This window comes from Sturnira hondurensis, unplaced genomic scaffold, assembly GCF_014824575.4.
Source record: "Sturnira hondurensis isolate 20B ecotype Veracruz unplaced genomic scaffold, ASM1482457v3 Scaffold0007406, whole genome shotgun sequence".
In the NCBI taxonomy this organism is placed as follows: Eukaryota; Metazoa; Chordata; class Mammalia; order Chiroptera; family Phyllostomidae; genus Sturnira; species Sturnira hondurensis.
Window position 1 is genome coordinate 4,345,576 of NW_028080037.1, and position 15,281 is coordinate 4,360,856.

Below are 15,281 nucleotides of genomic sequence, written 5' to 3' on the forward strand. Positions count from 1 at the left end.
GCTGCTTTTCCAATTTAGGACTTCTCTCTGGGTCTACTGAATAATATTCCTCAACGTTGGGAAGTCAACGAGTGGAGAGACATTTTAGTTACTATACGCCATGAGTCCCATGCTGGAGGGGTTTTTTCCCCCTCGGCAATATGTTCTGCCTCTAAACGAATGATATATTTAGACCACAAACTCTATATTAGCTTTCTAACCATCTACTTCAGAATACATTTAGGAACACATTTGCTTTTCGTCAGAGTGCCTTTCTGTAATCTAAATTGAGCTGTTCCTGCTTTTTCAAACATTTTAGCATCTAAGGAATAAAAAATAACAGGCACTTAACCCTTCACCTTTGCTTTTTGGCATTCAAAATGTCTTCCGAAGCCAGGGTTCATTGTCCCTTGATGTAAGATCTAAAAGAAGACTCTGGAGGCTCTGACGCCCCCGTCTAAGGTTATTGCCACCTGTCCAGATGACAATAGAAGCCCTACCAGTTTAACCTCAAGCCTGAAAGCCAAGGTTGGCTCCCAGTTGTACCTACATTTAGCCCATGGAGGTGGATGGTGTTAACTCTCATTAAAGTGACATTCTTTCAGTTACCATTGTGCATAGTTTGAAGGTATAAGCAGTTCCATTTTTAATTTGTCACGGTCACAGGACAAGACTTTGATAATCTTTTCAATAAAGAGACTTTACTTTTAAACAAATAAGAATTATAGTCTGATCATTGTCCTACATGGCATATTGCTGGAAAGAGTAGTATTTTCTATTTCCACGTGGTTTCTCAAGATGTGGTAGTCAGAGCATTTTAGAGATCGTTGTATTGCTGGCAGCCATCTCCAGCATGTACAGTACATTAATGCCAATAAAATGTAGTGTTACATGTGCACACATACAAGCACATGTAGAAATAGAAAAACAGCCCTGGCTGGTGTGGCTCAGTGGAATGAGTACCAGCTTTTGAACCAAGATGTCACTGGTTCAATTCCCAGTCAGGGCACATGCCCGGGTTGCAGGCCAGGTCCCCAGTAGGGGGCGCACAAGAGGCAACCACACACTGATGTTTCTCTTCCCACCTTTCTCCCTCCCTTTCCCTCTGTCTATAAATCAGGGGGTGGGGGGGTGGGATGGGATGGGAGTAAAAGACAGAAAACTGTACTTGAACAACAATTAAAATAATTAATAAGGAAATAAAATCTTTTTTAAAAAAAGAAATAGAAAAATACACCATATTCCATATAATACTTTGAAGAATACCTGGTTATTGAGGCTTCCTTGTTCCATGATTTGGGAGCAAGTATTACATCAATTTAGCCACAAGGTGAATGATTTTGAAATCAGGTAGTCAACAGATTTAAAAATCCTTATTAACTTAAAATATTTTTAAAGATGATCTGTTCCATCAGATATCACTGATCTTAATTTTTTGTTAGTTATTTATTTATTTTTAGAGAGAGGGGAAGGGAGAGAGAGCATGTGTCCTCACCAGGAGTCGAACTGGCAACCTTTAGGTTTGCAGGAGGACCCCCCCAACCCACTGAACCATGCCAGTCAGGGCTGATCTTAAATCTTTAATGTTAACGAATTATTGCACCAGTATTACTTTGAAGTTTCCTAGTTAAAAAACTGGTGACTTTTATTTTTAGTCTGACATTTACTCCTATATAAAAACAGGTTCTGCATGGGTGTGGCTGTCCTCTGTACACTTCCATTATTTATTTGCTCTTGAACTAGTGCAATTGCTGCAGTCGCCACACTGCCCTAATTAAGTATATAAGTGCTTGTAGGACCCGAGCTAATTGATTTTATAGGATAAACAGTGTAGTTTGCCTTCCTGGTGCCAGAGGTGACTCCAGCTGCACAACTGGGCTCTTTAAATATGGAAAAGGAAAATAAGGTGATATTCTACAAAATGTTCCTTAGGCCTACAGTGCTTGAGGAAGGTTTTATTTTTTAAAATATATTTTATTGATTATTCTAATACAGTTGTCACATGTTCCCCCTTCCCTCCGCCCTGCACACCCTCTCCCACCCACATTCCCCCCTTTAGTTCATGTCTAGGGGTCCTACATATAAGTTCTTTGGCTTCTACATTTCCCACACTATTCTTACCCTCCTCCTGTCTATTTTTTACCTATCATCTAAGCTACTTATTCTCTGTACCTTTTCCCCTTCTCTCCTCCTCCCACTCCCCTGTTGCTAATCCTCCATGTGATCTCCATTTCTGTGGTTCTGCTCCTATTCTAGTTGTTTGCTTAGTTTGTTTTTGTTTTTGTTTTAGGTGTGGTTGTTAATAACTGTGAGCTTGCTGTCCTTTCACTGTTCATATTTTTTATCTTCTCTTTCTTAGATAAGTCCCTTTGACATTTCATATAATAAGGGCTTGGTGATGATGAACTCCTTGAATTTGACCTTATCTGAGAAGCACTTTATCTGCCCTTCCATTCTAAATGAAAGCTTTGCTGGATAGAGCAATCTTGGATGTAGGTCTTTGGATTTCATGACTTGGAATATTTCTTTCCAGCCCCTTCTTGCCTGTAAGGTCTCTTTGGAGAAATCAGCTGACAATCTGATGGGAGCTCCTTTGTAGATGACTGTCCCCTTATCTCTTGCTGCTTCTAGGATTCTCTCCTTCGTTTAATTTTGGCTAATGTAATTATGATGTGCCTTGGTGTGTGCTTCCTTGTGTCCAACTTCTTTGGGATGCTCTGAGCTTCCTGGACTTTCTGGAAGTCTATTTCCTTCACCAGATTGGGGAAGTTCTCTTTCATTATTTATTCAAATAAGTTTCCAATTTCTTGCTCTTCCTCTTTTCCTTCTGGCACCCCTATAATTCAGATGTTGGAACGTTTAAAGTTGTCCCAGAGGTTCCTAAGCCTCTCCTCATTGTTTTGAATTCTTGTTTCTTCATTCTTTTCTGGTTGGATGTTTCTTTCTTCCTTCTGGTCCACACCATTGATTTGAGTCCCAGTTTCCTTCCCATCACTATTGGTTCCCTGTACATTTTCCTTTATTTCACTTAATGTAGCCTTCATTGTTTCATCTAATTTGCAACCAAAATCAGCCAGTTCTGTGAGCATCCTAATCACCAGTGTTTTGAACTGTGCATCTGATATGTTGGCTCTCTCTTGGTCGCTTTAAAGTATTGGCTCTAGGGCTTTGATCTGTTCTTCCATTTGAGCCATAATCTTTTGGTCTGGTTGCACCTGTTACATAAGAGGCACGGAGCCCTAGGTGTTCACCAGGGCGGGGCAACTCAGTCGCTGAGTTGTGACGTTGGATGTGGGGGCGGGGTCAGAGAGGGGCAGTGGCGCTTGCTCAGCTCTCTGCTGGGTTTCAGTCACTTCCCCTGCTTCCCACAGGCAAACTAGGCCCTTCTGGTACTGATTCTTGTGTGGATGGGCTTGTGTATGTTCTAGGATCCTGTGGGTTTCTCCAACAAACTCTCCTGTGAGGCTGGGAGTTTCTGCTGCTGCTGCCTCCACCCTCACAGGTGTTTTCAATTGGTGCTTTGAGACTTTATTTCCCCCTGCTAGGGCCTGGGGTGCGTGATCCGTCCTGCTCCCCTGTTGTTTCTCCCAGTTTATCTGCATGTGAACGTGGGACCGCCCACTCCACCAGCCGCCACCTTGTTAGGTCTGCCAGCTGTAGCCTTGCCCGCCCTGGTCCTCCAGCCACCACCTTTCGAGTCCTCTCTTCCTGCTGCCTGTCTCCACCCCTCCTACCTGTCTGGATGGGTGTGTCTTCTTTAACTCCTTGGTTGTCGGACTTCCATACAGTTGGATTTTCTGTCAGTTCTGGTTGTTTTTTGTTTTTAAATTGTTATTGTCCTTCTTTTGGTTGTGCGAGGAGGCACAGTGTGTCTACCTATACCTCCATCTTGTCCAGAAGTGTCAAAGAAGGTTTTAATGGAAACTCTCAGAGAAAATGTACTTTCATTTTAAGTAACACAGATTACATGTAAGTTTTGCTAAATGTTTTCATAAAACATTATTTTTCAAATGTGTGTTTTCTCATCCTTCTTCTACAAGCATACTCTTTGAGCCAGAGTCAGACTATTTCTGCGTGGCTTTTGCTTCAGTTTGTCAGTACGTTTCAGGAGCCCTTTGCATTCTCTCTGACCTCTTTTGTCATCTCAGCTGAATCAGAGCATTACCAGTATCCAGAAAGTATTCTTTGCTTGAGAATTAGTATCCCTCTGTCAACCTTCCTAAGAGACGAGAGATTTCTAGCAACAAGATAAATAGATTTCTCTAAACTCTTTTTTCTGTGTCTTCTATAGATAGACTTTGTATCCAGCTGTCTGAAGACTTACGTAGAATCTGGTTTATCCAAATATATGCAGTACCATCAAATCAAGAGTTTATTTTCTTTTTACTTTTAGAGAGAGAGGAAGGGAGAGGGAGAGAGAAAAGGGAATCATCCGTTTGTTGTTCCACCTACTTATGCATTCATGGGCTGATTCTTGGACGTGCCCTACTGGGGATCAGACCTACAGCCTTGGCATATTGGGACAGCTGTCTAACTAACTGAGCTACCGGCCAGGGGTCCTTTTATTTTTCTTATTATACCCAAATATCTTACCTTAATTTATCTGTTACAAAATCCAGATGTGTTTTTTTTTTTTTTAGTAAGGGCAGATCTAACATGTTCCTAGTTAAAATTCACTTTAACATGTTTTTTTTTTGCCCTGACTCTCTCCATCTTTTGTTCTTATCACCCCTCCCCCCGCATTTATGTGTACATTCTCTTACTGTTCAAATTTTTTCTGATCATATCTCATACACACATTCTCTTGCCACTTACGGAGTATCTCTTAACAATTGTATTACTTTGAACAGTAAGCAGACTGTGGTGATGATTGTAGAAGTCTGTGAACACACTGAAAAACACTGAACGTGTGAACTATATGGTGTGAGAATTATGTCCCAATAACACTATTAAGACTAAAAACATATGGTCAGTGTAACAAAATTCAAATAATATCAAGGAATAGTAGTTCAGAGAAATAAAAAACCCTTCCCTACCTCAGTCTTCTTGCCTCTCAGAAGTGTTTTCACAGTCAGATGTTAGAATAGTCCAGATATCTTAATTGCATATATAAGCATATGTATGTATTTACAGTCTTTCAAAATTATATACAACAGCCCTGGCTGGAATAGCTCAATGGATTGAGTGCGGGCCTGTGAACCACACGATTGCACTTCGATTCCCAGTCAGAGCACATGCCTGGGTTGCACGCCAGTTACCAGCAGGGGACGCATGAGAGGCAAAGATATATTGATATTTCTCTCCTTCTCTCCTTTCCTTCCTCTCTAAAGATAAATAAATAATAAAAATCTTTAAAAATAATTATATACAACAGTGGTTATACTGGCTGATATGCAACTTGCTTTTTGCACTAAACAGCAAGTTACAATCACATGTATATAGAGTTGTCTTATTCTTAACAGTTGCAGAAAATCCCAGTGTACGGGTCTAGCACAATTAACAAGTTCCTTGTTGAACATCCTTCAGCATATATCTTTGCACCTGTATACAAGTCTGTCTATAAGAAAATATCTTAGAAATAGGATTGTTGGATTCAGAAGTATGTACATTTAACATTTTGATGGGTGGGAGGATGGAGACAACTGTACTTGAACAACAATAAAAATATTTTAAAACATAAAATAAAATAACATTGTGACGAGAATTGCCAAATTGCCCTCCAAAGAGCTGGTGACAGTTTGTGACCCCGGCCATCGTGTGTGAGGGCCTGGTTTGCTGCCTCCTGCCTGAACCAGGCATACTGGCTTGATGACATCTTTGTCAATGTGACATGGTGAAAACATTATTTTCGTTGCTGTTTTTAAAATTATGATTGAGGTTGAGTTTTTATGGCCTATTTTTCAATTTCTTAGTAATATGCTTCCCAACTGAAAAGTTCATAATGTTAATTGTAGAAATTGTATTTATTTATTTATTTTTAAAGATTTTATTTCTTTATTTTAAAGGAGAAGGGAGGGAGAGAGGGAGAGAAACAGCAATGTGCAGTTGCCTCTCACGCGCCCCCCACTGGGGACCTGGCCCCAGAACCCAGGCATGTGCCCTGACTGGGAATCTAACCAGCGACCCTTTGGTTCACAGGCCAGCGCTCAGTGCACTGACCCACACCAGCCAGGGTTTAATTGTAGAAATTTTAAATAATACAAGGACTAATTTAAGTCACCTACATACCCCGCACCCAGAGTTTACCACCATTCACAGTTTCACTTCTAGTCTTTCTATGAAATATATCTGGGGACTATTTTTAAGACATTATGAGGATTGGAAAAGGAGTTTATTTTTGTACTTAAAATACACTGTTTACAAAATGAGGTTATAATTCAGCTACTTAGAATATTGCTTCGGGCTGTTTTCATCAAGGTGTTCTATAAACATTCGATAGGACCAGCTAATGGAAAAGTCATTGGCATTTTTCCTTGATGTTGTCCTGTCACTGCCAAGGCTCAGCCTGGGTTGGCTTCCCCAGGAGCCAGCCGGTCTTTCAGTGGAGGGCATGGGGTCTGTGATCCTTTAGTGACGCGGAAGACAAGAGTCCTGAAAACGTGGACCCACACTTCCTTTAAATATACGTATGCATTTACATATGTTTAGGTAGGTGCGTCTATACATAATCACTGTTCTCTCTCACACACACACAACAGGAGATGAGTTTGGCAAGTTAAGATAGGAACGTACGGGAGGGGTGGTGGACGCCTAGGGATGGACCAGTAAAAAGATCCTCCCGGAAGGCCAGCCTCTCAGAGACACAAGGCCTGCATAGCACTCAGGTTTTCTCATCTGGTTCTCCTCTCGGACTGTAAACACACAGAATACAGCACTGGTGTCTGTCAACTGCCTAGGCACCCGGGCAACTCGATCAGTAAGTGCTATAATGATGAATGAATGAAAGCAAAAGAGTGTCACCTTGAGCAAATTACTTAATGGCTTTGAGCCTCAGTTTCTTTTCCTGACTACTTCAAGGTATGGTCAGCCCTCTGAATCCATGGATTCTGCATCCCCAGAGTCAACCTAACTGTTTTCAGAAAACATTCAGAAAAAACAGTTATGTTGTTGCTGATGGGTACTGTTTGGTTAGGCCTACAATGTTGCATCTGTATTGAGCACATACGGACTTTGATGTCCCGTCCTTATTCCCTCAAAAACACAATCCAACAACCATTTACATAGCGTTTATATGTTGTTTGGTATTATTAGTAATCAAGATAATTCAAAGTATACAGGAAGATGGCATAGGTCGTACGCAAATACTATGCCACTTTATATAAAGGTCTCAAGCCCATGGATTTTGGTGTTTAAGGGGCCCCAGGAGCCAATACCCCACAGATAGCAAGGGACAGCTGTACTGTGTGAAGGTGGTGGGTGGGCCTGGGAGCTGTCCCCGTGCCGATTGTCTGATGATTTTTGCAGAGCTAGACCCAGTTGCCATTCAGCTCCATTCAAGGAGGCCCTCCTGCAGCAACTGCCCAAGTACCATCTGCTTGGTTAACCAAATACAGAATAAATGTAACGTAGCTTTAAAATTACTAATAGTCACCAGTATAGTCTGAGGACTCTGACTTCCTAACCACAGCCTCATTCTCAGTATTCAAGAATATCTTGTATAAATCTAACACTAGAACACCCATCAGGCCCAGGATAAAGTTTGTAGAAAATGGATGTTATGCCTTTAACATGCAAATGCATCTGTGTGATTATTGCTTCAAGATAGAAATGGTAACTCAGGAAAGCACAGTTACATGTGTGGGATAGTGGCTCTTCTCTGAGTTACATGACTGTGATGAACATCTGTCCATTTCAGCTTGGTCTGTGTCAAATTGCTTCAGAGGCAGTTTTAAGCCGTGGTTACATTTTGGAGTTAATGTGATAAAATCAAAGTTTATGAAAGGTTTTATGTATTACCAAAGATAGTTTCTATGACCTTTTAAGTTTGTTGAAAGAGGAAGCAAGCGTATATTGTAAAAGCAGCTAAAATAAGAATACATTTGGAAATATAAAATAGCATTCGCTCATAAACCTCAGGGAAGATGCCTTACCTGTGGCCCCAGTCCCTATATTCCACTTTATTTAGAAATAAGTTTTTATAAAAACTTGACATAAGCGGAAATATTTCCCACTCTAGTGCTTTGCGTGTAATGCTATAAAAATAATAGACTAGCACATAAACTTTCCTTTTTTTCTATTTGTAACCCAAAGCATTGCGTAATCAGGCAGGAACCAGGAAGTAAAGATAATCACAAAATTAAACCAAGTGGTCTGTGTTCATTACTCCAGCAGGAATAAAAAGTAAAGATAAACACAGCCAGTTTCTTTGTCGAATTTGAAAATTCTTTCCGTGTCAGTCATACCTTAATGGAATAAAAGTGAACTTTTTATTAAGGCTGTTAATTCAGCACTGCCCTTTAAATTTTTAAATTGCAGTGGAAAACACACAGTCTAGAGTTTACTATCTCAGTCACCTTTAAGTGTCCAGTTCAGCAGTGTTAATACATTCACAGAATTGTGCAATCCATCTGCAGAACGTTCGCATCTTGCAAAACTGAAACTCCCTCCCCATTCAACAACTTTCCGTTGCCCCTCCCTCAGCCCCTGGCAGCCGCCGTCCTGCTTTCCATCTCCATGAATGTGACCTCGGCAGGCAGGTCCCTCGTAGAAGTGAAATCATACAGTATTTACCTTTTTGTGATCGGTTTATTCCACCTAGCATAATGGCCTCCAGGTTCATCTTCACTATAACATGACAGGACTTCCTCCCTTTTTAAGGCTGAGTGATGCCGTTTAATACCATTTTTATAATACAGTCTATTTTAATATTGAGCATCTTTGCTGGTGGTGTCTGTTTGAATGTTCCAGGAGCACGTTTAAATGCAGAATGATGAGTAGCAAGTTGAAATGCGTGTTTGACCTTCCAAAGTCTCTTTTCAAGAAGTTGAAAGAGGTTATAAAGTAATTCAACATGTAGGACTTCCTCAGTGTGAAGAAAACTGTTTGATGCTAAGTGAGCAGTCAGGCCTGGAAAGACCTTTTGCAAACCGCTTGTATTGAAGGGTTTGAGTCGTCTTGTTTGTCTAGAAATGTGTTTGACCTATTACAACTTTTTTTGAAGTGCCTTCTAATCTATCTCTGCTGCTGGTGGGTTTTTTTCCCCTTGAAGCCTGCAGGCTATCTTTCTAACTTCTTGAGACCGAGCGAGGTGTTCACGAATAGCACTCCTCCCCTGTCTGGTCTTAGCATCAGCCCGTGTGGGCGTGGGGGAGCTGTGTTCCAGTTTGGGCGAACCGCTCTGGCTCGCTGTTCGACTGCGTCCGTGTTGCTTGCCCTCTCTCTAATTCAAGGTCACAAATTATAAAATGGGGCTGATGGTTTCTGTCTCCTGGAAATGTCATGAGAACAGAGTAAATTGTGCTATTCAAGTGCTTACTCTTCCAGGAGGCAAGGAACTAGGGAAAGCCTGAGAATCCTGTGTGTTTCTCCTTTTTTGTTGAGACAGGGTTTCCTGGGCTCTCTAATGCAAGCCCTTAGGAGACATTTAATCAGAAAATAGTCTGGGGGAGGGAGGGGGAGCAAACCTGCTCAAAAAAAAAAAAAAAGGCCTGAAGTCTCAAGTGTTTCCAAGAGATTCTTCAGTAGTTTCTGGCCAGCAACCTGGAGTAGGAGGCTGGAGGTGATTGATTTTTCTTTCTTCCAGTTTCCCTTTCTGGTCTGATCTCTCTTAGAGTGGCACCAGCTGGGGTGGGGCCACAGGGTAGAGGACAAAACAGTGTCCCAGCTGCTGGAGTCTGCCTGTTGTGTAATACACTGGTCCGCCTGCCTAGTCGGTGGGCAAGAAAAGGGACAGTCTTTTGTATTGATTTGTGTTTATTCGATTATGTGTTTAAAGGAAGCCATCATTTCTGATAACCCAGCTGAGTCAGTGCCCTCTGATGGTCCGGTTATCCGTGGTCAAGTACACCAGGGAGTAAACCCCTGCTTCCCAGGCCATCTGCCCACGACCCTCCTGTACCGAGTACCCTCAAACTAATCATAGGCTTCTTGTCCTTATAAAGGATCCTGGTGTTTTCCGTTGCTGTATTAGTCTCCTATTGTTGCTGTAACAAATTAGCACAAACTTCAAACACCACAAAGGTATTTTCTTACGTGCCTGGGGGCCAGAGTCTCTGAGACTGAAATGGGGGTGTGGACAGGGCCGGGTCCTGCTGGATGCTCTGGGGTGGAAGCCAGCCCCCGCCTTGCCAGCTTCTGGAGGCTGCCTGCATTCCTCGGCTTGTGGCCCCTCATCCCTCGTCCAGCCGCATCACTTCAACCTCGCTGTCATCGTCACATTTCTGACGCTGACCCTCCTGGTGGTACAAGGACCCTTGTGGTTCAGTTGGGCCCCAGCCCTCTCCTTTCTTGGGTTTCTGAGAACTCCACAGGAACAGGGTTTGCAGGTGCTGTCAGGGCTGGGAGCCCGTGGGAAATAGGTGGATTAGAGTCTTGGGGACTCTCCTTAGGGCAGGAGGCAGCCCGACATAGCAGGCTGTTTGCGCACCCCAGCCCTGCCGCCCCAAATGCGCTGGAAGACGGAGGAAAGAACTGAGAGTCCAGGAGTAAACAGAAGAGGCACCCAATGTGTCTGGAAGTGTAAGAGACTCGATCAGCAAAGGTAAAAGCAGCCTAGCTGACAACATTCTCCTTCACCCCGATTTTTGAATCACTTCACCAAAGCACCACCCCACTTTCCATCTGCCTTTATTTTTAGTTTAGGGCATTTTATATGTTTGAAGGTTGCCTTGCAACCCACTTGCCTGGAGCGTTTACACAATGTAGAGTTTCTCTGCTGAGCGGCAACAGTAGCCAAGAGAGACCGAACATAAACTTTTAAGTCTATTTTCCCAGAGTCTGGATCAGCAATGGCTTTAAACAGACAGCTCACGCCCCCTGGCTGCCTCTCCCTGGGGGGGTGGGGGGTGGCTGGAGAACATTTTGTGTTCACTTATCTTTCTTACTGTGGACGGGGGATAAGCACCAGAACAGGAAAACAAAATATCTGGCTATTAATATACCCTAAGTCTTCCAACACATGGATTGGGTTTGTTTATTTGTGAAAGACAGGGATGCTTCTCTGGGGCGCAGGCGCCACCTCCAGCTGGAAGAGACCGGGCAGGCAGGGTGCCCTCTGTTAGGTGAAGGGGATGGGGAACCCACGCCTGACTGCCTCCCTACAAGAGAAAACCCTCAGACTTTTGTCCAGAAAAGTTGCTTTTCTGGCTCAGCCTGCCTCAAACATCATTATTCAGTGAAATTAAGAAAAAAGGGAAGGGAGGGAGGGAGGGAAAGAAGGAGGGATTTACCATGAAAGAGCCAGAGAGTGCCCCCAGCCCCCACCAGCTGTGAGTGCCCAGCACCCCTGTGCCCCACCTGGGCAGCTCACACACAGGTTCTTCAGGAGGACGCCTTCACTGGCAGGGAGCGAGGCAGAACTGGGAGCCTTTGCCTCCCCAGGGGACAAGCCGGTGAAGAGGAAATCAGCCCTGCTGAGCTCACACGCAGGGCTGCTGCCCTTTAGTTCATTCCCTTGGACCCCTCTGTGGTTTGAACGCAGTGCCCCTGAGTAGAGGGAGTTTTTTAGAGGGACAGGTGGCTAGTTAATGAGAAGCCTTCTTGCTGGGACAAAGCCAGGAAGGAAAAGATTTCTTTGGGTGGGAGGGGGAGAGCGTACACCTGCCTAGGAGCCCCACACCTGCTTGTCTCAGAGGAGGTTCTGAGCACCCTGGGCTGCCTTAAAAGGTCTCTGCTTGCCACCCATTGGGGTCAGGCCTCCTCAGGCCCCCGAGAACACTTGGATCAGCCAGGAGTCCCGGGCAGACCCAGAGAGAGGAGAGAAGCGTTGGCAGTGCCCGTCCTCACCAAGAGCAAACAGGGACAAAGGTCACTGTACTCAAGGCTGCCTCTCCCTGCCTGCCTGCCTGCCAGGCTACATGCTCCAGGTTGTCCCAGCATTGCTACACAATGCACAAATCTGTCACCTCTGTTCTTGCTGGGTCACCCATCACCCCGGATCCAGTTCCCTGGTGGAGAAGGTTCTGACGCCTGGGCAGAAGCAAAGGCATTAACATTCAACAGCTTCAAAGTCGCAGGGCTGACGGGTCTTTACCTGTTTGTGACGCATGTTATGATGCCATCGTGGAAGTATGTGAGAGGAAAGAATTTCTAAGCTAGCTCCCCTGCCTGTCTGAAAAAGGTGGGGGTGGGGAGAGCTCTCTGTCTAAACCACAGCTCTCCGGGCACTCAGAATGTGAGCGCACGTTCTCCGTGACCATTCCTCACCCTACATTTCACCGCTGCCCCAGCGTGTTTGAATCGGTCTCTGCTCCAGCAGGTCTCCGTGCCCGCTGGGATTCCCCGCGAGGATTTAAACAAGTCGGAGGCCACTGACGCTGCCAAGTGTCCCCAGGTCTGGCACGGTCTGGCATGAGAGCAGCAGGAGGAAGAAGCTCGGAGCATGACGAAGTCACCGAGGCCCTGGCCCACGGTCGTCCTTTTCTGGGGTTAGAATTAGACGTGGTAGTCTGGGGTTTTGTTTGTTTTCCTTCTTTGTCCCCAGGAATAGTCCTCAGCCAATGCAGGAGCGGCTGACATTCATCACGGCACTGTGCTAAGCTCTCTCCCTGAACCACCACCTTTAACTTCCACCTCAAACGCACGAGGCAGACAGGACAGGATCCCCACTTAGAGGCCCAGAGGAGTGGAGTAACGTACTTCCGGTGATCTGCCATATTCATCTGCGATTCTGACTTGCCAGCACCCTGTCCTGAACGAGGGAAGAAGGATGGGAGGACGAGCACTCCCCTGGGCTGCAGTTGGTGCAGGTCCCTTAGAAGCTGGGCCTCCTGGTTTATACTCCTGGGGCCATCTGAGGAGGTTGTTTAGCTTCTCAGGTGATAGATGAGGGCCGGGTCACTTCTGTTTGCAGAGCGCGGCGTTGAAGGGGAAGTCGGGACACCGCTGCTTCTCCGGGCCGCGTCAGGGACTCCACGGGCCGACTCCCGCGGCTGTGTTTATGTCATTATTTTTGAGGCACCAGCCCCAGCTCAGCAGCCCTAAGCTCTCTCTTCCTTTAGGGAGCCTCCACGTGGAAGGAAGCCAAGTGGGAGAACTTCCCCCAGCGTTTCCCCTGCGTGCAGCTGGTACCAGTTGAAACCTAAGACTCGGAACACTGCAGCCCGACTGAAGCCTGGCCGAGCCCTGTCCCTTCGTAGAAGCAGCAGGAAGCCATTCTTGTGGCCCCGGGGCCAGGGCGGGCTCTGTTTGGCCCTCGGTTTGACCCCAAGGGGTCGCTGGCCCACGATGCCCGTCAGCAGTAAACCTATAGACTGGGACTGTCAGCAGCGGCTTATGGAGGGAAGGGAAGAGGATGCCCAGGCTTTGCGTGTTTGATGTGGGGCCTCTTCCAGAAAAGTAGTCCCTGGGAAAGGAGGCTGGNAGCAGGAAGCCATTCTTGTGGCCCCGGGGCCAGGGCGGGCTCTGTGTCCTCGGTTTGACCCCAAGGGGTCGCTGGCCCACGATGCCCGTCAGCAGTAAACCTATAGACTGGGACTGTCAGCAGCGGCTTATGGAGGGAAGGGAAGAGGATGCCCAGGCTTTGCGTGTTTGATGTGGGGCCTCTTCCAGAAAAGTAGTCCCTGGGAAAGGAGGCTGGTCCAGGAGTTCCTCCAGCACTGGAAGAGCCCCCTGTGTTGCTTTGAGAGGGGGCCGTCAGTGCCAGGCCCTGTGCCACCCCAACTAGGATTCCTTCAGCCGCCTTCAGAGCTATTCATGTCCCTCGTCCTGGCTGATGGAACGCTTCTGTGGTCGTTCACTGCTGGTCGGGAACCCCCGGCTCTTCTGGCCCCCCACAAACGTCACAGGACCCTCTGATGTGATGCTGCAGCCTGATGACCAGAGGCCAGCTCCGGCCCGCCAGGCCAGCTCTGTCACACAGGCGGCACACATCGGCGTAGTCCCTCTCTCCGTTTCCGAATTACACTCACCCGCGCTCCCTCCCAGGGCCCTGCCTGCCCGTGGTTAATAAACAGCTCACATAAAGACACCAAGAGCTATTGCGTGAGGGGCCGAGGCTGTCTTGAGTCCAGGCCAGGAAGCCTGGACTTGGCCCAGGATCTCGGTGGCTGTTCCATTCTCTGCCCTTTGGTAGCCTCCCTCCCCAGTCCCAGACGGAGGCGAAGCCCGGGTGCTCGGTGTAAAAGCTGCAGCGGACCCTGGGGCGATGAGGTTTTAATATTTATTAATCAGTGAGAGACCCTGCTGAAGCCTGACTTCCCTGCCTGGAGGGTGTTAGTTCATTCTAGAAGAGACCAAATTCCTGCCTTTTGCGCTTTCAAACCTGGGTTAGGAAGAGCCTGAGGCCCCTGTTAGCTACCCACTCATCTCCCACTTCTCACTCCTTCTCAAGCTGCCCAGTGGGCCCTTCTCCCACCAACCCACCAGAACCCCCACCTCCTGTACTGCTTCATCCCCCGGGGTCTGGACATGGCCTTGAGGCGTCCCTGTGGAAGGAACCAGTGGGGTGTGTGCCTGACCCCCACCCCTACCTCACCCCCCTTCCCTCCACACTTTGGTCTGAATCCAACCCCTCAAGCGAGCTGGAGCCCTGTCCCTGGGCCTGCCCATTGTCAAGGTCCTGGTCACCTTTCATGCCTCCTGCAGGGATCCCCGTTGCCAACAGAGCCTTTTCTGAAGCTCTGCGCCGTGACATTTTAGACTTGGAAATCCCTAGACAAGTACGTCTCACTTAATCCTCACCACGCTGGCCCCCAGCAGATGCTCCTGCTGGGCCAAACTTATCAAGTACCGCCAGTTCTTCCAGCAAACGTTCCCTTCACGCTGGGCGTTGTGTTTGGGCCGGGCATACAGGATCCACAAAGCAAGGTCCCCCTGTCTGTCCTTGCGGGCAACCAGGCACACGTAAAACAGGGTCGCCTCTCCCTCGGAGTGCCTCAAACCCAACGTCCCTGTACTTCCCCAGGCTCTCCACTGCCACTCTCTAACTTCAGCTTCTTGCTTATTCTAAGCTTCAGGCCGCTCGTCTGTAAGATGGGGCTATTAATTGTATTCACCCTGGTGAAGACATTGTGAGGATGAAACAAGGCACAAGGGCTAAAGAAACTCGGGCTGCTGCTCTTTCCCCCTGGGGTAACGTTTGTCAGGGAGACCAGCAGGAGCGGTCACAGCTGGATCTGAACCTCAGTTTCCCCACCCACTAACAA

General features: G+C 46.6%; 1 long non-coding RNA gene across 1 annotated transcript; it reads right to left on the minus strand.

The window, feature by feature from the left end:
• Positions 1–9,884: 9,884 nt before the first annotated feature.
• Positions 9,885–13,484, minus strand: LOC118991083 (uncharacterized). The gene is made up of 2 exons (XR_005067346.1): positions 11,434–13,484; positions 9,885–10,373 (listed from the first exon to the last, which is right to left on the minus strand). It is a non-coding gene; the product is annotated as an uncharacterized LOC118991083 (long non-coding RNA).
• Positions 13,485–15,281: the final 1,797 nt, after the last annotated feature.